Source organism: Notamacropus eugenii, chromosome 1, assembly GCF_028372415.1.
Source record: "Notamacropus eugenii isolate mMacEug1 chromosome 1, mMacEug1.pri_v2, whole genome shotgun sequence".
In the NCBI taxonomy this organism is placed as follows: domain Eukaryota; kingdom Metazoa; phylum Chordata; class Mammalia; order Diprotodontia; family Macropodidae; genus Notamacropus; species Notamacropus eugenii.
In genome coordinates this window covers 395,358,060-395,385,971 of record NC_092872.1, presented here as the reverse complement: position 1 = coordinate 395,385,971, position 27,912 = coordinate 395,358,060, and the positions used below count along the sequence as shown (strand labels likewise).

The window sequence follows — 27,912 nt, the reverse complement described above, 5'->3', positions numbered from 1 at the left end:
CCAGGAAAAATGCTGGAACAGTGGAGCCAGCAGAAAGATGAGGCACAGCAGTCTTGTAATTCAAGAAACTTGGGGGATTAACAGGAAAGGCCTTTCTCACTCTATGGAAAGGGGAGCAGTACAGGATGGGAAGTGTCCCAGCAAGCCTGTAGCAAGCCCCACATCAGCAAACCAGGGGATGATCCTGAATCCTAAGGTGTTGGAGCAGTAAAGTATCAACACCAGGGACACCCCCCCCATACACACACACACACACACACACACACACACACACACACACACACACACACACACACACACACACCAGTGCATCAACACAGATAGAGGAAGCAGAAGACACCAATGCAAAATAAATATCATGTGTTCCAGGGTTCTCCAGCAGCCAAATCTCCCTGTGCATTAGCACAACTCCAGAAAGCACAGCTCAGGCTGGCAGACATCCTCTAGTAGCCAAACAATCAAGTGCTTTAAAGAAGTGCAGGTGAGAAAGCATCCCCCAGGGCCCAACTCCCCACTCCCACTGACAGAAATCCAGTGTTGCTGACCCCAGCTCACCATGTAAACTTCTAGACACCTACAGCCTCCAGCTGCCAGCACCTGAGGCCCCAACACACAAAGCCAATCACCAGGTCCCAGGTTGTCAGCACAAGAATCTTGGGTCAGTGTCCCCTCCACTCAAGCAGTAGAGATCAATTTTAAAAGTCAGAAAATATGCAAACACCATGAGCAAAAACGGGTAAACAGACAAGAGCCATAGATTCTTATTTCAGGGACAGGGAAGATCAAGTCACAGATTCAGACAAGAACAACATCAATATACACACATTTGAAACCTCAAAGGTGAATATGAACTGGTCTGATGCCCAAAAAAGCCTTCTTGGAAGAAATCAAGGATGATTTTAAAAGTCAAATAAAAGAGGTAGAAGAAAAATTGGGAAAAGAAATGAGAGGTATTCAAGGAAGAATCAATAGCTTGGAAAAGGAAAAAAAATGACTGCAAAAAATAACTCCTTAAAAGATACAAGTAGCCAAATTGTACACTGAAGAAAACAACTCCTTAAAATGTAGCATTGCCCAGATGGAAAAGGAGGCACAAAACTCACTGAAGAGAGGAATTCCTTAAAAAGTAAAATGAGCCAAATGGAAAGGACATACAAAATCTAATAGAAGAAAACAATTAGTTAAAAATTAGAACTGAGCAAGTAGAAGTTAATGACTCTGAGATATCAAGAATCAATCAAACAGAAACAAAGGAATGAAAAGATAGAAAAAATATTAACAGGAAAGAAAAAATATTATTTGTAAGGGCAAATTGTTTACAACCCTACAAGGGAAGATGATACTTGTAACTCTTGAGGACTGTATCATTATTATGACATTGAAAAGGGAGTGTACATAGACAGAGGGCATGTGTAGAAGTTGACTTTGATGGGATGATAAAAATCTGAGTGGTGAAAAGGGATTATACTGGGAGAAAAGGAAAGGATGAATCAGACAAGAGAAAATTACATCACATGAAAAGGTACAAAAAGCTATTACATTAGAAGGAAAGTAGGGAGAGAGACGAGCATTATTTGAATCTTCCTATCCTCAAATGTAGCTCAAAGAGGAAATAACATAATCAGTTAGGTATAGAAATCTAATTTACCCTATAAGAAGTTGGAGGGGAAAGGGGAAAGAAAAAGGAGTGGATAGAAGAGAGGAAAGAAGTAGTAAATGTCAAGGGGAAGAAACAGGAGGGGGTTGATAGAAGGGAAGGCAGACTGAGGGAGGTGCTGGTCAAAAACAAAATGCTAATGATGAGGGAAAGGGAGAAAGGAGAGAGAAAAGCATAAACAGTGGAAAAAATAGGTTGGAGAAAAATGACACACATAGTAATCATAATTGTGAATGTGAATGGCATGAACTCTCCAATAAAAGAGAAGTGGATAACAGAGTGGATTAAAAACCAGAATCTTACAATATGTGAAGTAGAGGGATACACACAGAGTAAAGGTAAAAGACTGGAGGAGAATATATTGTGCTTCAGTTGAAGTAACAAAAAACAAAACAAAACAGGGATAATGATGTTAATATCAGACAAAATAAAAGCAAAAATAGATCTAATTAAATTTGATTAAGAAGGAAACTATATTCTGCTAAAAGGTACCAAAGACAATGGAGCAATATCATTATTAATACATGTGCCTCAAGTAGTATAGCATTCAAATTCTTAGAGGAGAGTTTAAGGGAGTCACAGGAAGAAATAGACAACAAATCAATACTAGTGGGGGGACTTCATCTTGCCCCTCTCAAAACTAGACAAATCTAATTACAAAATAAACAAGAAAGAAGTTAAGGAGGTGAATAGAATTTCAGAAGTTAGATATGGATGATCTCTAGAGAAAACTGAATGGGGACAGAATACACCTTCTTCTCAGCAGTACATGGTACCTGCACAAAAACCAACCATGTATCAGGGCATAAAAATGTCACAATCCAATACAGAAAAGCAGAAATATTAAGTGCATCCTTTTCAGTTCATGATGCAACAAAAATTATATGTAAAAAAGGTCCATAGACATATAGACCAAAAATTAATTGGAAACTAAACAATCTAAACCTAAAGAATGAGAGCGTCAAACAAGAAATCATAGAAACAATCAATAACTTCATCAAAAAGAATGACAGTAATGAGACAACATACCAAAACTTATGGGATGCAGTGAAAGCGGTTCTTAAGGGAAGTTTAATAACTCTAAATGCCTACATGAATGAAACAGAGAAAGAAGAAATCAATAAATTGAGCATGCAACTAAAAAAGCTAGAAAAAGAACAAATTTAACATCCCCTATTAAATATTAAATTAGAAATTCTGAAAACCAAAGGAGAGATTAATAAAATTGAAATAAGAAAACTATTAAACTAATAAATGAAATTAAGGGCCAGTTTTATGGAAAACAATAAAATAGACAAACCTTTAGTTAATTTGATTTAAAAAAAGAAAGAATGAATGATCAGACAGATAGGAAGAGAACCGAGAGAGAGAGCTGTGTCATCAAAATTCAGGGGAGAGAGAGAGAGAGAGAGAGAGAGAGAGAGAGAGAGAGAGAGAGAGAGAGAGAGAGAGAGAGAGAGAGAGAGAGAGAGGATTATCCCGGAGGAAAAAGAAGTGATCAACAATATCATATATTGCAGAAAGATTAAGAAGCATGAGTGTTAAAAACATGTCATTAGATTTGACAACTAAATCAACCCACCTAGTCCCATTGCATTCTGAATCTCTTTGCTGTCCATTCTCTAAACCTCTTCATTTAAAATTACATTTATTTGACTTTCTATAGAATGTGTGTGTCTGCACATGACTCTTTCCAGTGTTATAGGAAAAATTCTCTTCTCTATCAAATGTGATAGTAAGGACTGCAGAATAAATCTTACACGATGCAAAAATCATAGAGGAAAAAAATTCTCAGTTTTACTATGATTATGCACAGGTTCAGGATTCAGAAAAATAATGATGAACCATGATTAGGATTCAAAACAAGCTGCTTATAGAGAAAAACAAAACTTTGTCACAGAGACAGATTTTTTTTTTAAATTTATAGTAATCTTTATGGCCTAAAGCCTTAAAGGTCACACAAACCCAGTCAAAAACGATTCATTATTGAAAGTTTCATTAAATTAAGATTAAACTAAGTTAGAACAAATTAGTAAACAGAATAACTTAAAGATTTAAACACAAACCTACATTTTAAAGAAGTCACAAAAGGCCAATTAAGAAGAAAGGATTTACATGTTACAAAGGCGGCCAAACTTCTGGAGACAGAGAAATATTTCCACAAGAAGCTAGGTAAATCACTTTGGGAGGTTAAAAAAAAAATGTTGTAGATGCTACATTCCCTTCCTCTTCTCTTTACTTCTTATCTCAGAAAGTTCAAAAGTCTTTTCTTAATACTATCTATGCCTCAGCTTTTTGCCAAGTGAGGCTATCATTAATAGGAAATAGGCTTCAGTTAGCCAGCTACCCCAGGTGGAATGGCATAATAACACTGAATAAAACGAAAACATATATACACAAACACACATATACATATATAATGTATCATGACTATCATCATCATATGGTATCTAGCTCTGAGTCTCTGTCTATGTCTATGGTCTTTCTTTCAAAGCAGAACAAACACTGATACTACTAAAAGATGATTATAGTATAGCATAGTATACTGCAGTATAGAATGAGAGTAAGTACCAGAAAAAAGGCCAATTTAGGGACAATTATTTTGCTTATCTGAAGAATTTACACTTTTTTCAGGAGACAGAAAATGTGGGAATTATTCTGGCCATGCTACTACCAATGTTCCCGGAATGAAAGTGTTCCTGTTATTCACTTATGTCCACTCTTTGTCACTTTATTGACCATAGCAAGCCAATATTCTCCATGGGTTTTCTTGACAAAGATACTTGCCATTTCTTTCTGCAGTGGATTAAGTCAAACAGAAGTTAAGTGACTTGCCCAGAATCACAGAGCTAGTAATTGCCAGAGGCCAGATTTGTACTCATTTCTTCCTGACTCCAGGTCCAGTACTCTATCCACTCAGACATCTAGGTGCCTCTAAAGTGGGGGAGGGGGTAATATCCTTTAACCAATGAAAGGAATGTCGGAGGGTCATACAGAGAAGAGTTTCTATTAAACAAAATCTCAACACCTGACACATTACTGAGGGTGTTTTAGAAAGCAATGAAAACATGAGCAATCTTTCTCAGTTGAAACTAATACAAGAGAGAAGCTAGAAAGTTGAATCTTGCATGCAGCACATGTAAGACTGAGGTACAACCGATTCTAAGAACAAAAGATGATCAATTTAGGGAAGAAGAGTGATCTAAGTAAAGTCAGAGACTAGATTCTGTTTACATTTTGTGAAGAAGTACATTAACTACTAAAACTTATTTTATTTTTTCCCTAACATTCATTATTTAACTCACAGCCTATTTTGTCAGAAAGGAAAACAAAACAAATTAAAAGCATAAGTAAAGTTCATGTACTTAAATCAGTTCCAACAAGAGCAAAGAAGCACTGCAAACTGGAATCTTTTTCTTTAGGTAATATGAAATGTCTGAGTATTCTCCAGTGGAACAAATTGTGGAATATGGGATCATAAAGGAAAAGACCTAAGTAGACTAAGAAGTGCCTCCAGGGATCTATCCCAAGATAGAGGCAATAGACAATATGTGTTCTAAATACTTTTGTCTACTACAGAGACAAAACCCTTGTTTCCTAATCGCAAAAATTACCTGGCCCTAATCCTCTCCAATCACTTATTTTTTTTTTTATTCTTTCTGGGAACTAGCTAGCTTTAATTTTTATTTATTTATTTTGCTGGCAGTATTTGAAGCAATATATATATATATATATATATATATATATATACACATATATATCTCTTTACCAGTAAGTCAAGAAAAATAATTTTCAATTGAGATTACTTACAAAATTCTTAGAATCTTCATTTTGTAATGACTGCAATTGGGACTAAATTGATCTTAGCTATTTCTAACATTATTCCTCATATATAAGGTTCCTTTTAATTAAATGATTTTATTCTTTAATTGGATTATGAGAATAATCTCTGAAAGTAACTCATACAGTTCTTATTTCAGTGGGTTTTTTTTGCCAAAATAAAATTATTTTCCTCCTGATCTTACTCAGACTAAAATGCTACATTAAAATCAATTTAACAATTCTTAAGCACCTACGATGGAGAATATTCCCTTTGTTCTGCCCATCCTCCTCTAACATACAGATGTATGAGTCCATTCTGGGAGTGAAGAATGACAGAGTAAGCACATCTAAAATTTGGAAGTAACCAAGAATGTGAAAGGCTCCTAGGGTATTTAAAGACAGTGAAAAAAGAAAAGGCATAATAGCCATTGGAAGTCAATCCGTTGTCCTAGATCTGTTTCCTACATGACTGAGAGCAGGACTATATTCCCTGGGCAGAGCTGACTCAGAGTTGGATCTGTGGACAGAGCTAAAATGCCAACAGGGATTTTGCTTGGGGGAAGAATCAACTTCCCATTCAAATTTCTTATGGAAGAATCTTAGCTGTTCTCCACAGGATTTGAAATTAGGCACCCAAATTGTGTTTCTTTCATCTCCTAAGTTAGGGGGCCTGCTTAAGGGGGTGGGTAGAAAAAGATTAGAGTATAAGCTTCCTGAGCATTTACTTTCCTAAAGAAGGAAAAAAGAAATATTTGTCTCTCTCTTATTTTGGAAAAGAGTCATGACTCCCCAGTTCAAACAGAACTTATTTCTTTTCTTCTATCAAGAAACTACATATGGTGAATTCATGCTTATTTAGCTATACTGCACTGAAGGACAGGTCAATAGAAATTTCCAGTGAGTAAAGGTAAGGTGAAGTGTTTTAACTGAAAAAATTGGCAGATGCAAAATGTTTATAAAAATTTGTAAGTATCTTTGAATAGTATCTATTAATTATGCAAGGATAGAACCTAGTAGTTAAATGTTGGATAAAGGGAAGTATTCCTTCCCTTTTTTCATCCAGAATCAATCATTTATTTTTATTTTTTTTTCTCTCTTTCCTGTTAAGCCCCTCTTCATGATCTTCTTACCCCTTAACAGGCACAAATATCTGTTGTTGATAGAATTCATTTTGTTTATAAATAATCACTTTCAGAATCTAATATGATCTTATAAACTCACCCTGATATGTCTTGGCCCTCTGATTGGAGATCTGGCCAGTAAAGCATTAAACTCCTCCCAAAACTTTCCTTTATATAAAGGTGATAACCTTCTGAGCAACTCCATTTTCCATAAATGGTTCTGCTTGGCTTGAAATCCATGGAATAACAAGGGTTTTCAAGTTAAAAAGTCCCACTTTCAGGTACTTCCTAGTGGCCACTAGTGGAGCCTTTTGCTCCATCTCCCTTTCAGTTTCTATTTCTATATTGTCTTCTTCCCCATTAGATTGTAAGCTGCTTAAGGATACGATCTATCTTTCTTTTTCTCATTTGTGTCCGCTGCACTCAGCACAGCTCCAGACACACAATTAGCACTTAATTGGATTTAGTTTATTGAATGTATCCTCCCTCTTATCTTCCCTCTTCCTAAGTTCCTTTCTTTTATATATATATATATATATATATATATATATATATATATATATATATATATATATATATATATATATATATATATATATATATATATATACTCAAATCTCTGTCTCTCCTTCTCCCTTACCCTCTCCCTCTTCCTCTTCACCTCTCTCTCCCTCTTTCTCTCTCTCCCTCTCCATCTCCCTCTCCCTCTCATTGTGTGTGTGTGTATGTGTTCTTTACTCACATTTGACCAAATCAGATGAAAGTGAGGATTATGTCACACTCACTCTGCTCCTCCTCTTTTTGGAAGCAACAGTTAAAGTGGCAGATGATTCCCCCATTAGAATGTAAACCATCTTTATTTATTCTCTTCTGGTTGCTTGATCCTATTTAGCTCTTTATTTTTTCTCTTGATGCCTATCTTTACATTTCAAAGTTTCTTCTGAGTTCTATTCTTTACACCAACAATGCTTAGAAATACCTTATTCCATTAAATGTCTATTTTTTCCCTTTGTAGGAATATGCTCCTTTTTCCTAGGTGAATTTTTTCTTGATTGTAAGCTTATATACTTTGCCTTTTGGAATTTCATATTCCAAGCTTTCTGATTTTCAAAGTGGTAGATACTAAATCTTATGTGAGCCTGACTATGACTCCTTAATACTTGACATTGTTTTTTTCTTGCTGCTTACAGGCTTACAGTGTTTGTTTGTTTGTTTGTTTTTGTTTTTCTAAACTAGAGTCTCTGGACTCTGTCCATAATATTTGTTGGAGTTTTCATTTGAGGGGTTCTTTCAGGCAGAGATCATTGGCTTCTTACTGTTTTCACTTTGCCTCATGGATCTACTATACCTGGATAGTCTCTCTCTCTCTCTCTCTCTCTCTCTCTCTCTCTCTCTCTCTCTCCTCCCTCCCTCCCTCCCTCCCTCTCTCTCTCTCTCTCTCTCTCTCTCTCCCTCCCTCCCCCCCCCCCCTCTCTCTCTCTCTCTCTTCATAGCTTTCACATAGTCCAATGATTCTTAAATTCCCTCTTTAGTTTATTTTCTAGGTTAGTAATTTTTTGGATGGCATACCTTATATTTTGTTCTTTTTCTGCTTCTGGTCCTATCTTTTGACTTTCTTATTGACTCATAGAGCCATTCATTTCTATTTCATCCATTATAATTTCCAAGGAAACTGTTGCTTAGGTGAAATGTGTTTACACATTATATTAAAGTAAAAAATATTTTGTCAAGTCATTCCTCCATAACCCCCTTTTTCTCTGTTTTTCTCTTTTACTTACTTCATGCATATCATTTTTATCTCAAATAAAATCCATATTTCTTCCAGGAATTATAACCAACTTTGTGTCCAACCTGTGCTTTTGATTCAGGCTTTGCTTATAGATATTTTGGAGTCATCATTTTCCACTGAGTTTATATTTTGGACATCCTTGTTACCATGGTAATTATTCATGGTGTAATTATTCTTTATTATTTTAATTCATTTTCCAAATTCTAATTAAAGACTTCACATTTTGCATTAAGTTGAGTTCCTATGTACTTCTGGATAGAATTCCTGAGCCATATTTAGTCTTGTTTAGTATTATTTTGAGTTCTGATGCTGCATTATTAAGTTCGGGTCTACTTAAGTAAAGCCTATAGATTGCTTTAATTCTACGCATTTTCCCAGAAACTCTTATTCTGAATGACTTTTTGAGGCACTTTTTTTTCTCTTTTTTAATTAGTCCCCATAAAAATTATTTTCTGAAAAACCCTGAGTTTTCATTACTCTCTTAATTGATGCCACTTCTGCAATTTTCTTATTATTTTCATTTATATGCTTAACTGTTGATGTCTATTGCATTGTTATATACATTGTGGAAATAATTTAAGCTTAAATGAATAGTATGAATATCAAATCTTTGAAGGACAAGCATGAAGCATTTAAACTGAATCTCCATGAACTTTTTACATTAGGAATGCCAACTGGCACTGTAGGCAAAGCTCCTGAGGAAACTATTTATGTCACTGAATAATTTGAGGAAATGTGAAGTGCTTGTTAAACATTACAAGGAGGAAGAAAAAGCCCTATCAGTGGTCTGCAAATTATTTGAATTGGTAACACAGCTGAGTATTATTAGAAAGATAATATACATCAAAACATTTTTAGCAGCACTTTTTGTTGTAAAAAATGGAGACAAAATAGTTTCCTGTCAAATGGGGAATGGTTAAACAAATTGTGATAGATTGATATAATGGAATATTACTGTTCTGTGAGAAATAATGAACATGATGAATGTTGAGTCACATGAAAATACTTAACTTATATAAATTGACACAATTGAAGTAAGCAGAAATGAGAAAGCAATGTATACAAAGACCACAACTCTGTAAATGGAAAGAATGACAACAAGAAAAAAATAGAAAGTAGATCAGCAAAACCATAATAACTAAGCTTGACTCCAAATAAAAGTTATAACAAGACATCCTTCTACTCTGTGGTAGAGATGATAGACTATATGCACAGAAAAAAAAGGCTCTTTTCCCCCACAATATGTTGGTAAGCTTTGAAAACGTTTTCACTTTAAAAAAAAAATTATACGTAATGATTTCCCTGTATAATGAAAAATGTTGTTAGCATAAAAACAAACTATTGATAAAAATGTGTTTAAAATATTCAAAATTAAATTTGGTAAAAATGTTTAAATTAGCTAGTGGATATCTCATAGGTGAAAGGAAAAGAAAGAAAAGTAAAGATTTCCATGCAAAAGAAGGCAGTCTATAGACTGTGAAATGCACATAAGAGAAAGATGATGTTTGGAAATGTAGAATAAGTTAAATACCAGGCATTTCAAACACTACTGTGACAAGTTATAATTGTTCTTCATAGAATTATCACATCTTATTCTAACTCTCTGAAGACTTCAATATTGCCAATCACTTTCTATGTATGACTTTCATAGTACCACTAATTTTTGATTTCCCTACTTGTCTAAATATTTTTAGTCTCTTTCAACAAATTACCATCTTTCTCATCTTTATTGTCCACGAGTGTCCCCCAAGTTTCTATCTCAGACTTCTTTTCCTCATTTCTACCTCTATTTCCTTAATGAACTACCTCATCAATTCCCATGAATACCTATAACATTTCTAAGCAGATGTCTCAAGTTTACATATTCAGCCCTCATTTCTCTTCCGTGTTGCATTTTTATGTGTCCAAAGTGCCAGCTGGCCAATTCTATCTGAATTTCCACTGGTACCTCAAATTCAAAATATCTAGCAGTGAATTAATTACATTTCCCCCTAAATCAAACTTTCTTCCAAATGCCTGACATATAGTAAGTGACTAACACTTGTTAACTTCCCTATTTTCATTGAATTCACAATAATTCTGTCACCTAGGTTCTACTTAAATTTATTTGTGTTCTGATTTAGCCATTTTACATTTGCAAATGAAGTATTTATTAGCAATTTTGCTTTTGTCAGTGATTTCTAATAGATACATGGATATTTAAAGTTCTGCATCACTACCGTATCAACTATTTTTCAGGTCTGTGATATACTTTTTTGGCATATTGTATATGAAGAATATTTTTTCTTTAATATATTTTATTTTCCCCAATTATATCCCTGTCCCCTACCTCTTTCCTTAGGTAGTAAGCAATCAGATTTAGGGTATACATGTACATAATACATTTTCATATTAGTCATTTTGTGCAAGAAGAATTAAACTAAATAAAAAAGGAGTGAAAACAAGTGAAAAATAGTATACTTCACTCTGTATTCAAAAAACATCAGTTCTTTCTTTGGAGGTGGCTAGTATTCTTCAACTTTATTCATTCAGGTTTGTATTAGATCATTGTATTACTGAGAATAGCAAAGTTATTCACAATTCTTTATCACACAATACTGCTGTTACTCTGTACAATGTTCTTCTAGTTCTCCTGACTTCACTCAGCAACAGTTCATGTAAATCTTTCCAGTTTTTTTTTCCTGAAATCATCCTGCTTGTCATTTCTTATAGCACAATCATATTCCATGACAATCATATACCACAGCATGTTTAGCCATTCCCCAACTGATGGGCTTCCCTTCAATTTTCAATAATTAACACAAAAAGAGCTGCTATAAATATTTTTGTACAAATAAATTCTTTTCCTTTTTCTATATAACTTTGGGATATGGACCTAATAGTGGTATTCCTGGATCAAAGAGTATGCACAGTTCTATAGCCCTTTAAGCATAGTTTCAAATTGCTCTCCAGAATGGTAAGTTTACGTTTCCATCAACAGTGCATCAGTTTCCCAATTTTCCCACATGCCCTCCAACATCCCCCATTTTCCTTTTTTTGTCAGTTTGTTAGGTGTGAGGTGGTACTTCAGAGCTTTGTAATTTTCATGTTACTAATCAGTAAAAATGCATAACATTTTTTCATATGACTTTAGATAGATTTTATTTCTTTTGTCTGAAAACTGCTGGTTCATATCCTTTCATCATTTATCATCTGGGGAATGACTTGTATTTTTTAAAAATTCACTTTGTTCTCTATATTTTGAGAAATGAAGCTTTCCTCAGAGACACATGTTGCAAAAATTTCTCCTAGTTTTCTGGTTTCCTTTTAATTTTGTTTCCATTATCTTTGTTCATATAAAAACTTTTGAATTTTATATAATCAAAATAATATATTTTATATTCTGTAATGTCTATAGTTTTAGCCCTAAAATCTTCCCTTATCTATAGATATGATAAGCTATTCCATGCTCTCCTAATTTGGTTATGGTATCACCTTATATGTGTAACTCATGTACCCTTTTAGACCTTATGCTGGTATGTGGTGTGAAATGTTTATCTATATTTGTTTTCTGCCATACTATTTTCCAGTTTGTTCAGCAGTTTTTGTCAAATAAAGAGGTTTTGCTTCAAAAGCTTTGATCTTTGAGTTTATCATGTACTAGAACTAGAATACTATGGTTGTTTAGGTGCCATGTACTGTGGAGAAAAAGGTATATTCTTTTCTATTTCCACTTGATTTTTTTCCCCACAAGTCTATAATATTTAACTTTTCCAGAAATTTATTCACCTCCTTAACTTTTTTTTCTTGTATTTTTTATTGCATTTATTTAGTTCTGAGAGGGGAAAGTGAGGTCCTCAACTTGTATAGTTTTATTGTCTATTTCCTCCTGCAACTCATTCAGCTTCTCCCTCAAAAATTTAGATGTTATACCATTTGGTCCATACATGTTTAATGTTGACATTACTTCATGGTCTAGGGTGCCTAGATAGAGTTTCCTTTCTTGTCAGCAAGATATAGTTTCCTTCCTTATCTTTCTAAAAGTTAGATGTTTTTGCTTTTTTCTGGGATCATGATTGTTTCCTCTGCATTCTTTGCTTCAGCTGAACCATAATAAATTCTGCTGTACCCTCTTAACTGTACTCTGTGTGTGTATCTATGTTTCAAATGTGTTTCTCATTAACACCATTTTGCTGAATTCTGGCTATTAATCCATCCTACTGTCTGGTTTTGCTTTTTGTGTGAGTCACTCTATTCATATTTATAACTAAATGTTTATCCCTCCATGCTATTTTCCCCTCATTTTTAACCCCTCTTTGTGAAGGTAATTTAAATGGAAAATATTTCATATTCATTAATAGGCCCATGTAACATTCCTGGGTCACATGGAAGCCTGAGTTACATGAGTTCGAGTCACACAGAGACTGTGGTGGGAGGAGTTTGCTGAACGGGTGGAACAAGAAGAGGCAGACCCAGAGCAGAGTGGAGAAGAAGTTAGTCTTGAGAGCAGTCAGAGCTAGGAAGGATGTAGACAAACAGGAAGCTGGCTAGTGTGAGTCACTGTGATTTTGTTTAAGGTAATCTGCTTGTGATTTGTTTAATGGAGCTCGTTTGTGGGAAACCTTGCAGGGGGAAGGCTTAAGGATGGTGGTGTCCTCTGCATTGTTATTGCTGTAATGAATTTGAGTCTGAATAAATGTTTTGGTTCTGCCCTCCAGTTGGAGAATCTGTGAAATTTCACCCTTCAGAATCGTACAGCGATACTCACGGCTGCTGTGGGTGCTGTGAATATCGCATTGGCACTACCAATGGTGATGGGGATGGGACTGAGAAACATCAGGCCAATATTTGGAGGCAGAAAAGCAGAGGAGACAGAGGAAGGAAGAAATGGACATTCCAAGGAGGGATAATTTGCCTTGTTCCTCCCTTGCAAGAGAATGGGCTAAAGGCACAGGGCTTTGTGAAAACTGGGAGCTGAGGCTACAGAACAGAGAACTCAGAGACTTAGAAAGGTATTTGCAGGGAATACCAATAGAGCCAGGGAAAGAAATACCAGAGGTTTAGAAGCTCGGCCTTGCTAACAAGCTATGAAATTATATGTAAAAGCAGAGATAAACTGCTAGAAGAGAAGGCTGAGATGGAAAGGGAGTTGACTGGTTTGCAGGAGAAGCTTTTTATCCTGCAGCGTTCAAATTATCTTTTAGTAGAAGTCAGAGAATTTCAGACGTGGAAGAAAAAGCTGTTGTTGGTTTGGTTCACAGGAGGTGAAAAGTTAAGAAAGTGAATGCAGCCCTTGCACAAGCTGGGCTTAATTGAGAATGAAACAAATGATGAGGCTGAGGTATGGCCAATACTAAGAAAGAAGCACAAGAATCAGGGGGCCCCCACAGCTTTTGGGGAGGCAATTGAAGATTTTACTCAGCAGAAGGTCACAGATATTTTGAGTTGTTTCACCCAAAGGATGGGAGAATAGTTAGTACCCTGGATGGTTAGAATCAGTGGAAAAGACAAAATTTCTAGAGATGAGAGTAAATAGCCTGCAGATTCAGTCAGAATAAATTGACAAGAAAGGAATTATTTACTGCTTTACTGAGATCAAGGGTAGATTTTGCAAAAAAAAAAAAAAAAGGTGGCATTCCAACTAATGAACTATGTAAAATGTATCAAGGAAAGAGGCTTGATTTTAGACTGAGCAAGGAGGTAGGAGCTTCGCCTGCAGATCATTTTGAAACATTGTATCCAGGTTCATTACACCTGTGGGGAGAATGTGGGGGGATTGGCTAGGTCTCAGTTCAGATTAAAGAAAGTATACCTCTAGCCTGAATGATGACCCCAGGACTGCAAATTAGATAACAGTAAACAAAAGTGAATGAGCCAGAAGCATGGCTGACCCTATATCTGCCCTGCTTCTGGTTATTGTCTCCTTGTTTCTTTTTTAGTTTTTTTATCTGTTCACCTTGTTTGTCAGATTTGTTTTCTGCAGGCTCAATACCCTCCACCTGCACATGGCTGATTGCTTAAGCCAGATGTCACCCCCCTTTCCAATGTGATGTGTCATCTCTGGACCTGAAATTGACCAAACTGCAGATGCCAGCTAAAGAACTGATCTCTCAAATGGCACCTGTTGGGGCAAGGACAGCTCTATGTCCAACCTCAGCAGGAAATAATTATGGAAGAAGAGACCTTTGGCCCTTATCCCAAGATTTTGGGCCCCATTCATTTGAGGGGGGAGTGATAGAGTGCTTGTACTCAGGCCTAACCCTAGATATTGTTTTATGTGCTCATCTTGTGTGATCCCTGTTATATTGTTGTGAAGTTCTGTCGACACCACTTGCCTAATGTTGTTTTATATGCTTATTTTCTGTTATCCCTGTTACAGTTCTGTTGATAGTGGGGCCTCCCTGTTGCCTTCTCCTATGTATGAGATTTTGCTGGATTGCTATGGAAACAGAGTCTGCTAGCTGGCCCTAGGGGTGGGATTTTATGGAGTATCTGCCACAGAAGAAGGGACCCTGCTTCTGGGTAGCTATGGAAATAGGGCCTCTCTGCTGGATGGCCCCAAGGGGATTTTCTCCCTATTGGCAGGCTGGTTAGCAATAAGGTCATGTCTGCTTGGTGGTTTGTCCTGGGGTGGGGCCTTACTGTGCTGCATAGACCGCTGGTTTGCCTAGGGGATGGCTGGTTTGCGAGAGGTCTAACTGGTGGATTACCCCAGGCTTAGAGTCTTGCTTTAGGATTCCTGCTGTGAGGCTGGCTGCTGTTGCTCTTGGACCTCACTCCTCTCCCATCCCTCCTGTGCTGGCAAGCTCCTTCCTTGTTTCTAGATTAATTGTGAGGTGATTATCAAATTGCTTGGAGGGGAATTTGGGATTAATCCAAACATTTTCTTCCTCATTCCCCCATCTTGGCACCTGAAGGGATTTAGTCATTTTTAATGGCCTTTCTATGTTGAGTTTGGATTGTGAAATAGTATTTCTACTATTTAAATGTGAGATATTTTATATTTTATCCTCACGATCACTGAATTTTTGGCATTTCATATGAGAGAAAATCAGGAACTATTCATATATAGTTGTAATAAGCAAATCATTTAGCTTCTTAATAAACATGTTAAAAAGTTTCTTTTAGACCATTTATGTTCAATGTACATTTCTGTTTTAAAAAGACTACAGTTACCTGGTTGATTTGGGGACAATTTCCCTGATTTTTTATATGAATCTGAAATTCATGACTTTTAAAATATTTAAGACTTACTTACTTTGGAAAGGTATCATAGTAAAGTGAAGATTAAGTCCAATTTGGAATCAGAGGATCCTGGTTCTGCTATTTTACAAAATGGGTTTAATTCAGGTTACTTGATATCTCTAGGCCTCATTTTCTTCATCTATCAAATGATGTAGTTGAATTAGGTATGTTTTAATATTCCTTTGAGATTTAAATTTAAGATTCTGTGATCCCCTGACTTCCAGTGACTGAAATATCCATCTTATTAAGTCCCTAATATTTTAGAAAAAAAAAGATATTGTTTCAGTTTGCTATGGGACTATGATTTGTTAAGACAGATTTTAGTAAATGTGATATTTTTCAGACATTCTTCTCTTTAAAGATTAAACTATTCCCCAAAAGATGTTATTCCAGAACTTTAAGTTCATATGTGTATGAATAATAAAAACAGATCCAATCTGTCATCTATTATAATTTTGACAAATTTATCTTCTCATGTTGAGTAACTAGGCACCATACTCTATTACTCCAAAAGAAAGATAATTTCACCCAGAAACTGAGTGTTGGCTCATGATTTTTTTTATTTTAAATTTAAAAAATGTACTCTGAACTTAAACATCAAAAAGAGCATTCCACATATGCAGCAGAACACAAAAGATAAATTTATATGGAGTAATCAATTTTCAGTTCTTATCACTTTTAAAGTATGAAATAAATTCTACGCAGTACTTTCAAAACTGTTGCCTTCCTCTATGTTTCCTTCTGTTCTTTCTTATATATTAAAAAAAAATCCATGCCATTCTTCTTGTTTTTTCTTTTTTGCTTCAGTATTTCTAAACTTCCCTTATCTATCAATTTAAAATGAGAGGGAAAAAAAGAAAGAAAAAAAGCAACTTCTCACGGATAAGCATAACCAAGCAAGGTAAATTTATAACATGGATATTTCCAGAAATGTATTTCTCTTTTGGTACTTTGAACATTTTACTTTCCTTTCAGGACACAGGTAATATTGGCCCACTGGAAATATAGCGAATTATTGTACTGATCAGTGTTAAGTCTTTCAAAATTGTTTTTGTTTGTTTTCGATTTTGGTCGTTGTTTAAATCATTCTCCTGGTTGTTCCCATTTTACTCTGCATTACAGATACCATCCAGGAATATTTTTAATCAATTCCTTCACCATTTCTTATGCCACAATAATGCTGTATTATATTCATGCAGCATAATTTGCACAGGCATTCTGTTATTGATGGACAATCTCCATAGATTCTAGCTCTTTCTTTTCTATTTTTACTACCACCTTCTGGTTCATGAAGTATGATTTGCTTTTGCCTGTTCTCTCTCTCATATTATCCTCTCAACCCAATTCCCATTTTGGCTTATTTCCCTGGCATTTTAAAAATTGATTTCTATAATAAATTGTGTGTATACTCAGCTTTCATTTGATCTATTCTGATACCCGTAAAGTACACAGCTGATGCTTTATTCCTCCTCCACTTTCTCCATGTTATATAATTTTCTTCTAATTACCCTAGTTATGATCAATAATAACTTCTAATCTCCTTTTGTTCCTTTCTTCTTTAGTTCTTTCCTCTAAATCTTTCTTCCCCATTAATATCCATAGGTTTTCTGTTTTTTCTCATTTACCTCCCACAATATGCTGAGAAGAAAAAAGATAGATTCTAAAGGAATATTTGTTTCCTTTCTATCAAAATGTGATATTTATGTGTGTATAAATTATATACTATATTAGAGTGAAATATATTCTCAAATAAATTCACTTTTGTAGTTTCTTTGAATTCTCAGTTTTTCTTGTGAATATTTGAGGAGATAGGCAATCTGGTAGCCATCTTATTTGGAAGCATTTGATCCATGTTTAACATGGGCAAATGCCATTTTGTATTAACCAGATATTCAAACTGCAAAGCTGCTTTAAAACACATGCAAAATAAGACTTCCTTATTCTTTTCGCCAAAATTAAAATTTTATCAGTTTCTAATTTCTTCTGATATATCACTGACATCCTTTCCCTCTTAGTTTTATATTTCTCTTCTTTTAATTTTTAAAATTTATTTAGTTTTAGTTTTCAACATTCACTTCCACAATATTTTGATTTCAAAATTTTCTCCCCATCTCTCCTCTCCACCCACCCCAAGACAGTATGCATTCTGATTACCCCACTCGCCAATCTGTCCTCCCTTCTATCTCACCCCTCCCCTTCTCTTATCCCCATCCCCTCTATTCTCTTGTAGGGCAAGATAGATTTCTATACCTTATTGCCTGTATGTCTTATTTCCCAGTTGCATGTAAAAACAATTTTTTCACATCTGTTTTTAAAACTTCGAGTTCCAACTTCTCTCCCATCCTCTCTCCTCACCTATCTCCATTGACAAGTCAAGCAGTTTGATATAGGTTATATATGTGTAGTCATGCAAAACGCTTCCATAACAATCATTGTGAAAGACTAACTATAATTCCCTCCATCCTATCTGTGCCCCCCAGTTTATTCTATTCTTGTTTCTGATCCTGTCCCTCCTCAAAAGTGTTTACTTCTAATTAAGCCCTCTTGCCATTTGCCCTCTCTTCTACCATCCTATAATAGCCCCATTTCCCACTTATCCCCTTCTTCCTTACTATGCTTTAGGGTAAGAGAGATTTTCATACCCAACTGAATGTGCATGTTATACCATTCTAAAGTCAAATCCGAAAAGAGTAAGGTACACTCTTTCCCTCTCATCTCACCCATCTTCTCCTCCATTGTAAAAGCATTTTCTTGCCTATTTTATGTGGGAGACAACTTACCCCATCCCATTTCTCTCTTTCACCTTCTACCAATAGATTCCCCTCTCATTCCTTAATTTAATTTTTTTATTGTTTGACAATTTAATGATTTTACTTATTTAAGTTTTCAACATTGATGTCACAAAATTTTGAGTTCCAAATTTTCTCCCCATCTCTCCCCACTACTACAAAATGCCAAGAATTCTGATTACCCTTTCCACCATTTTGCCCTCCCTTCTACCATCCCTTCCTTCCCTTATCCCCATCTTTTCTTTTGTCCTGTAGGGCAAGATAAATTTCTATACCCCATTACCTGTATTTCTTATTTCCCAGTTGCATGCAAAAACAATTCTCAATATGTGATCCTAAAACTTTGAGTTCCAACTTGTCTTCCTTCCTCCCTCCCCATCCATCCCCACTGGGAAGGCAAGCAATTCAATATAGGCTATATATGTGTGGTTTTGCAAATGACTTCCATAATAGTCATGTTCTATAAGACTATATTTCCCTCCATCCAATTCTGCCCCTCATTTCTTCTATTTTCTTTTGACCTTGTCCCTCCCCAAAAGTACTGATGTCTAATTTCTCCCACCTCCCATTTGCCCTCCCTTCCATCATCACAGCCCACCCTGCTTATCCCCTTCTCCTCTACTTTCCTGTAGTGTAAAATAGGTTTTCATACCAAATTGAGTATGTTATTCCTTCCTTGAGCCAAATGTGATGAGAGTAAGCTTCAGTTTTACCCTCTCACCTTCCCCCTTTTCCCCTCCATTGAAAAAGCTTTTTCTTGCCTCTTTTATGAGAGATAATTTGTCTCATTCCATTTCTCTTTTTCCTCCCAATATATTCCTCTCTTACCCCTTAATTTTATTATTTAAAATATGATCCCTCCCTATTCACTTGGGCCCTCTCTCTCTCCGTGTGTGTGTGTGTGTGTGTGTGTGTGTGTGTATGTGAGTGTCTGTGTCTGTGTGTCTCTGTCTGTGTATAATCTCACCAACTAGCCAGAAATTGAGAAAAGTTTCAAGACTTACAAATATTATCTTTCCATGTAGGAATGTAAATAGTTCAACTTTAGTAAGTCCCTTATGATTTCTCTTTCCTGTTTACCTTTTCATGCTTCTCTTGATTCTTGTGTTTGAAAGTCAAATTTTCTTTTCAGTTCTGGTCTATTCATCAGGAATGCTCGAAAGTCCTCTATTTTATTGAATGACCATTTTTTCCCCTGAGGTATTATACTCAGTTTTGCTGGGCAGGTGATTCTTGGTTTTAATCCTAGTTCTTTTGACTTCTGGAATATCATATTCCATGCCCTTCGATCACTTATGGTAGAAGCTGCTAGATCTTGTGTAATCCTGATTGTACTTCCACAATACTCCAACTGTTTCCTTCTAGCTGTTTGTAATATTTTCTCCTTGATCTGGGAACTCTGGAATTTGGCTACAATGTTCCTAGGAGTCTCTCTTTTTGGATATCTTTCAGGAAGTGATAGGTGGATTTTTTAAATATTTATTTTGCTCTCTGATTCTAGAATATCAGGCAGTTTTGCTTGATAATTTCATGCAAGATCATGTCTAGGCTCTTTTTTTGGTCATGGCTTTCAGGTAGTCCCATAGTCTATGCTTTTGCTCTGCCATCTTAACTCTGCCCCCTGTATTTCAAAATACAAACTGAATGATTTATGTCCAAATACAAACTGAAATTCTGAAATTCAGTAGTAAGCATTCTTTTATAAACTTCTGATAGAAGTAATTTCAGTTAATTAAAAATAATGAACATTGGCAGAATCCACCATAGCAGAGCAGAACAGTAATGGTCCTAAGCAGAATGAAGCAGAAGCAGCAGTGCAGATTCTCAAAGATAACAGTGCAAGATTGGAGTCCAGGAGAACTGAGTGAGAGAGAAATGCAGGCCACCCAGTAACAGAAGCAGCCACTCCTGAATATTAGCCTACATATTATATGTTTGAAAGTCACCTACTTGAACTCTGAATAGCCAAGATGGTAGAGCAAACATTTAAGTGCTTTGACCCTCCCCTTGTTGACATATAAAAACCCAGAGAATATTTCTCCAGGAAAAACTTCTGGAATAATGGAATCAGCATAAGGGGCACAGCAGTATCTCAGCTCAGGAGGCTAGGGAGATTAACAAGAAGAATACCTCTTGCTGTGGCTGAAGAGGACCAGTGCAGGACCTGATGCATCCCAGCAGGCCTCACCTCAGCAGGTCAGGAGGAGATCCTGAGCCACAGAGTGGTGGAGTCCATACGTGAAAACACCAGGACACCAGTGTGCCATAACACAGGCAAGGGAAATGTGCAAACACTAGTGCACATGGGGGTTCACCAGATGCTGAGCCTGCCTGTGCTCTAATTTAGCCCTAGGGGAGGAGGAGAACTCCTGTGGCCAGACCACCCCTCCCCCATACTACATGCAGTGAGCTTCAGTGTTACCCTGGGGAAATTCAGAAAGATTTCGCCTGGATTGAGGTTTGGCCCACACTAGCCATCTCAGCACCAGGTAAGCTACAGAATTATAGAGCTTCTACCTGAAAGAAGTAGAAGTCACAACATACAAAGCCAGTAACCAAGACTCTAGTTTTCAGCATAAGACACATGGGATAGAGGCCCCTATTCCCCAGAAACAGAGATCTGCATTAACAGCCAAGGAAAAGGCAGTCAGGAAGAGCAAGAAGCAAATCAGAAAAGCAAATACCATAAATCTTACTATGGTGTCAGAGAAGACCAAAATACAAATTCAGAAGAGTTCAGCAGGGACAACATACCCACAGCTGAAACCTCAAAAGGACTAGAAACAGTTCTCAAGACCAAACAGCATTCTTGGAAGATCTTAAGGATTTTAAAAGCCAAATTAGAGAGGTAGAAGAAAAATTGGTTAATGAATAAAAAAATACAATTGATAAAATGAAAACAAAAAAGAATTCACTGAACAGAATTTGCTTTACTTAAAAGTAAAATGGGCTAAATGGATAAGGAAGCACAAAACCTAACTGGGAAAATTGAACAAATAGAAGAGGAAGTACAAAAGCTAACTGAAGAAAACAATTTATTAAAAATTAGAATTGGATAAGAAGAAGTTAATGATTCTATGAGACCTCATGAATCAGTCAAACAAAATCTAAAGAATACTAAAATAGAAGGAAATGTAAAATATATCATTGAAAAACAACTGATCTGGAAAATAGATCCAGGTAAGAATTGCTGGTCTACTGGAAAGCCATGATAGAAAAGGAACTTGGACAATATTTTCCAAGAAATCATCAAAGAAAACTGCTCCAAGTTGCTAGATGCCAAGGGCAAAAATAGTCAAATAAAGAATGTACTGATCACCTCCTGAAAGAGATCCCAAATTGAAAATGCCAAGGAATATTGCTGCCAAATTACAGAACTATCAAGTCAAGGAAAAAATACTTCAAGCAGCCAGAAAGAAACAATTCAAATGTCAAGGGACTACAGTCAGGATCACACAGCATCTTGTTTCTACATTAAAAGATCAGAGAGATTGGAATATGATATTTCATAAGGCAAACGCACTTGGACTACAACCAAGAATCAATTACCCAACAAAATTCAGCATAATATTTCAGGAAGGAGATGGAAATTCAGTGAAATAAGGGATTTCTAGAACTTCCTGATGAAAAGACCAGAGTTCAGTGGAAAATTTGATCTTCAAATACAAGACTCAAGAGAGACATATAAAGGTGAACAAGGAAAAAAGAAAAAGAAAAAAAAAAACCTTGTTATTCAATATAAACAAACTGTTTACATCACTATATGGGAGTGTCATATTTGTTAGTCTTGAGAATTAATATTTATTATGACATGTCAAAGGGATATACATGTGTATACATTAACTGATGCAATGATAAAAAACATAATTAAAGGGTGCAAAGTGATGTTAATGGGAGAAGAGAAAAGGAGGAGGCAGAAACCAATAAATTACATCACAGGAAAAGGCATAAAATCCTATTATAGTATAGGAAAAGAGAGGAGGGATATGACCATTGCTTGAGCTTTACCCTTATCAGATTTAGTTCGAGGAGGAAACAGCCTTCCTTAAAAGAATAAGTAGTGTCTACCTAAAACCATCAGCAAGAATTATATGTAATAGGGATAAATTAAATGCATGTCCAACATTATTGGGCATGAAATAAGGATGTCCATTATCACCACTGTTACTCAATATGGTACTAGAAATGTTAGTTTTAGCTAAAAGAGAAGAAAAGGAAATTGAAGGAATTAGAACAGGCTAGGAAGAAACTAAACTATCACACTTTGCAGACAATATGATGATATATTTAGGTAATCCTAGAGAATCAATTATAAAACTAGTTGAAATAAACAACTTTAGAAAAATTGCAGGATACAAAATAAACCTTCTTTATCTCTTTCTGAATAAAAATTTGGCAACTGATGTAGATGAAACTACGTGGTTTTCTAAAAAAGTGATTCTAAGTTTCAGGGATCACCAACTTGAGAGGGCTGAACGTGGAATAGCTAAAAATTCTGACTGTAGATTCTGGAACCCTGGGTTGGTATTCTGGTTTGCTACTTAACAGCTGTGTTACTATGAGTAAATCAGAAAGGAGGAAAGAGACTTAGAGAAGTTAAATAAAGGATTTAAATTGGAGCCAGAGATGGGGGCGGGGGAATAAAATAATGGTTGTGTGTCAGACATCTACTTTAATTTGGAGCATTTTTCTTGAGATTTTCCCAACTGGAGGATGACTGATGTAACCTGTATGACTGGGTGAAAGGTGAAATGGAATCAAGTGCTTTAACAAAAATTCTTCATTCCTTCTTTGATTATTTCAGGACTAATGGATAGAGAGGAGGAGAACATGGGGAGGCAAAAATGAGAGAAGAAAAAGATATAGTCAGAAAGAGAAAGAGAGACAGAAAGGGTGAGGGGAAAGTCCTTGAAAGTGGCAAACATATAGAAAAGTATGACCCCTCCCCCCCCCAAAAAAGTCCCTGGTTTCCAACTTGATGCCAAAGAAATTTAGGGAATTTCCCCTTTTTTAGATAACACCTTCTTTCTTGGTTGCGCAGAGATCTTAAATCACTCCCTTTTAAATATTTTTTTTCCAACGTGTCCTTATCAACAGTCAACCAATTTCTTTTTGTTTTCTGCTTGTATAAATGGGTTTACTCTCTATTTATTATTTATGTATTGTATTATATTTTGCCTAACTAGCTTTTAGTGGGAAGAAGCAAAGTATATGAGTGGTAGTTTAAGGTACCCTCTTCCTTAAGATATTATGCCTGTAAAGTGGCGTTTTAAACCTAACAAACCTATGCTTTATATCACCAATACTTAGTAGAAGCAGACAGATTTAATTCTATTCCAATATCCCACTTTTTCTTAGGGGGATGAAATGATCAGCTTCAATATCCCTTTCTCTGCCTCTCTCAAGGTATAAATCACAGTCTTCCTTGAAAAGAGGTAGTTAAGATCCTAGATATTTCTTTCTATGCCTCTCTTCAATCTATCTTTCCATACATTTAAACATCTCAAATAAATATATAAATCTTATCTAAGTATAATTTGCATTACACATGTGGTAAAACTTGTAAAGAAACTACTGTTTAATCCTGAAAGCACTAACGATGGAAGTATCCTTAGATGCCACCTAGTCCAACTTGGTCATTTTGTAGATGCAGAAGTTGAAGTCCAAATATTTAAAGTGACTTGTCTAAGGTGACAAAAGTAACAAGAATTAGTGACAGAATTTGAACATACGTTGTATGGATCCAGAGTCTTGGTTTTTTCCATTGTAATATGTTGCCTCTCTAGTACTGTGAGTAGTAGTAGTATTAGTATTTTTTGTTGTCTCTCTAGCACAATAAGGAGTAGTAGTAATATTTTTTTTTCCTAAAAATTTCCCAAGTTTCCCAGTTCTCATAAATCAGTGTCTTAGTTTCTCAATTTTCTGGGATTATCCACATTACCAAGTAGTCCTGTCATTGATCTGGATTATGTCAGTGTCATATATGTGTGTCAAATATCACACAGTCTCTTAAGGCTTGAAAAATACAGAGTAATAATGGATAGTTGTTTCCAGTATAATTAATTATATTTTGGTCACATATCTTATTTCGTTCTCTCTGGTTGGTAGTTTAACCACGTTCTTTAAGGTTTTACCTGTTGATACTAAGCAGTAGTCCTTTGACAATCTAGGGTCAGCTGTTTATAGAATACATTCTTTGACCATTCAAATAATCAATACCCATGACTAAAGAAAAGTCACGGCGCAGCCCCGCCTCCTCGCGCAGAGGCTCGCCCGCGGCGCTTCTGGCCTGCTCGGCCTGGTCCTGAGTTCTCCCTCCCCGCCTCTACGGCTGCGGCTCCGGCTTCGCTGCCGTCCTCCCTGACTCCTGGTCGGGGCTCTCTCCCGGGGCTCCGCCTTAGGGCCCGCACCCGCGCCATGCGCTCCTGCCACTTTTCAGCCCCACCGCGAGCAGCAACGCCGGGAGCCCCACGCCGCCGGACAGCGCCAGGGCCGCTATCTTTCGTGCTGACTTAAGGAAGCGCGCCGGCGTCGGCTCTGCGTCATCAGCGGACGCCAGAAGGGGCGTGGCTCCGGCCCTCGCAGGCGCACTGACATGGAGGCGGCGGCGGGCACTGCCCTTAGTGTACAAGGTGCAAAACCACTGCCAGACAGCATGCTTCTACCGGGACCTGCGAGGGGTGAAGATCCTGCGGCATGGGGAGTTCGAGGAAGGCTGCAAAGCTTCCTGCCATGGGGCCTCATGACGGGCAATGGAGTAAAAGCATGGTGGGCTATGGGCCTGAAGACAATCACTTTGCCCTGGAGCTGACCTACGATTGCAGCTTTGGTGACTACCGGCTCGGCAGTGACTTCCAGGGCCTCACCCTGATCTCCAGTCAGGCTGGCTCTAATGCCAGGACGTCGGAGCGGCCGCTCCCTGAGGTTTCTGAGGGCGTTTTCAAAACTGAAGCCCAGAAGGATATAAGTTCTTTTTAAAGAGCCACGGTCACCCCCATCAGACCCAGTGCTGAAAGTGACCTTGGCCGGGTCTGACCTGTGCATGTCCCTCCACTACTGGTCAGACCTGCTGGGGAAGAGAGTTTATGAGAAGGATGAAGAGCAGCAGAGGGCTTTGCTGGGCTATGCAGACAACCAGTGCAAGCTGGGGCTGCAGGCCATCAAGGGAGCAGTGGATCATGGGACAGACTTTGGGAGGGTGGCCTTCTCCTGCCGGAAGAAAGAGTTACCAGACATGGAAGCATTGATGAAAAAGGAGAACCAGAAGATTCTGAACGCCCTGCTTAGCCTGGACACACCCGGGAAAGCAGCAGTCCAAGTGGTTATTCTGGCCGACCCAGATGGATATGAAATTTGTTTCTTGGGAGATGAAGGATTTTGAGAACTTTACAAGATGAATCCAAATGGGAACAAGTTGTTGGATGATTCAACGCCAGCAGACAAAAATGATGAATGGTTTGCTAAAAACAAAATACAGAATGCTGGATAACGGAAGACATCATTTAAATAAAGACTTCTGATGTTCATCCTGATTTCCATCCAGCACTAGAAACGGTTTTCTCAAGGACTCTCATTCTTTGGGGAACCCAGGGTCAAAGCCTACAATTTGCCTTTTGGGAGAGAGAAAACAGTCTTAATGAAATTTAAACTCTAGATCTTTGAAGACATCTGCTTTCATATGTCCACCATTTTGATGAGCACTTTACCAACTGATCCATATGTGTTACTGGTGGGACAGGATTTGCCAGTACTTTAGGAATAGATTTTCCCCAAGAACTGGAGCAGACACCCATCTGAGCAGATACTCTTAAGGCAGATGTTAGGGCCTGCTGATAGAACTCTGTCACATTTACTGAAATGTCAAGTCATATTCTTAAGCAACAAAATACATAGATTGACTACCTCAAAAGAATACCAAAATAACAAGCTGCTGTTAAGTAGAAGACCCCTAAGTGGAAGGTGGAGAGGTATGAAGAATTTTCAACCTTGAAGCTAAAGCTCGGGTGATTTGGTCTCTCTTCCTCTTCACTTTTCAAACTTAAAGCAGCAGTGGGTTAATTACCTTAGTAAAGAGGCTAGAATGAGACTGGGAAGGGCTGATTCTGAAAAGGCCAATCACACACTCACATGGTGAGATTTAAACTGTGAGCCCTTACACCCCATCCAGAGCTGGAATTTTAAGAAAAAACCCTGACCAAATACCACCTTAACTCTACTTTTGAATATTAATAACCTTGGGAAGATTTTCACTCATGTCTGCAACTTCTAATGTACATTTCAAATGAATTACAGAATTGTAATCTTGAAGCTATCTGAGCATTCAGAAAGCAGTGGAGAATTAGGCTTTTTCTAGGAGAAAAGATTGTACATTTTCTTCTTTCCCAGTGTTTAATACTCAATCTAAGGTGATTTGATATTTCTTCTGCTTAATGATTAGATTACATTTTCTGTGGGTAAAAGAATTGTTTACATAGACCTTGAATTATCAAATAAATTTCCTTCTCAGTTAAAAAAAAAAAAAAGAAGAGTCAAGAAAATGGTTGGAAAATTAGAAAAAAGCAGAAAAATGTATACTAACTATATAACATTACCATGGTGACAACGAAGAGCAAAGCACTATCTCAGAAGAAAACAAAGCCAACATCCAAAGTCTCAAACGAAAAAAAATATGAATTTGTTTCAGGCCATGGAAAAGATCAAGAAGAATTTTAAAAATCAAGAGAGATGGAGGAAAAATTGGGAAGAAAAGTTTAATTGCAAGAAAATAATGAAAAAAGGTCAATAGTTGGAAAAGGGGGCACAAAAGATTGTAAAGAAAACAACACTTTCAAAAGCAGAATATACCAAATGGTAAAAGAAACTCAAAAATCCAATACTGAGAAGAATGACTTGAAAAGCAGAATTGGCCAAATGAAAAAAAAAAAAGACATACAAAAATTCACTAAAGAAAACTCGTTTAAAAGTAGAATTAGCCAAACTAAAAACAAAAGGAGTAACCCACTGAAGAAAAACCCTTTTAAAAGCAGAGTTGGACAAAGAGAAAAGGAGGTAGAAAAGCTCACTGATAAAAATAATTCCTTAAAAATTAGTATCCACCTAGTGCAAGCTAATGACTTTATGAGACATCAAGAAACAATAAAACAAGAGATAGTCTAAAATAAAAGCAGCTTCTGAATTTGTTTTAGGTAAATAAACTCTGGCAAATAGACTAGTCAAAGATGGGATACATCTGAACTACTAAGAACTCAAGAAGGAATGCAAGTGGAATGTATGAAATTGTATCACTACTTTATTCTGTTTGTTTTCCTTCCTCCAGATAATGTCAGCTAAAGGCAGATGTTATCCAAGATTCTGTCATGGGACCTCCTCTCTCATCTTTCTATACTAGTTCATTTAGGGAATCACATCTGCTCCCATGATTTCAATTATCACCTCTAAGTTGATGCATCTCAGATCTACTTATTCATCCATGAATTCTAGACTCAAATTTCTCACTGCCTTTCAGATATC

General features: G+C 36.6%; 1 long non-coding RNA gene and 1 pseudogene across 1 annotated transcript in view; one reads left to right on the top strand and one right to left on the bottom strand.

Moving 5' to 3' along the window:
• The window catches only part of LOC140518609 (uncharacterized), a 321,838-nt gene that overhangs the window by 109,295 nt on the left and 184,631 nt on the right, over nucleotides 1-27,912 (bottom strand). The gene's annotated exons all lie outside the window — the stretch shown is intronic.
• Nucleotides 24,915-25,937, top strand: LOC140518608 (glyoxalase domain-containing protein 4 pseudogene; annotated as a pseudogene).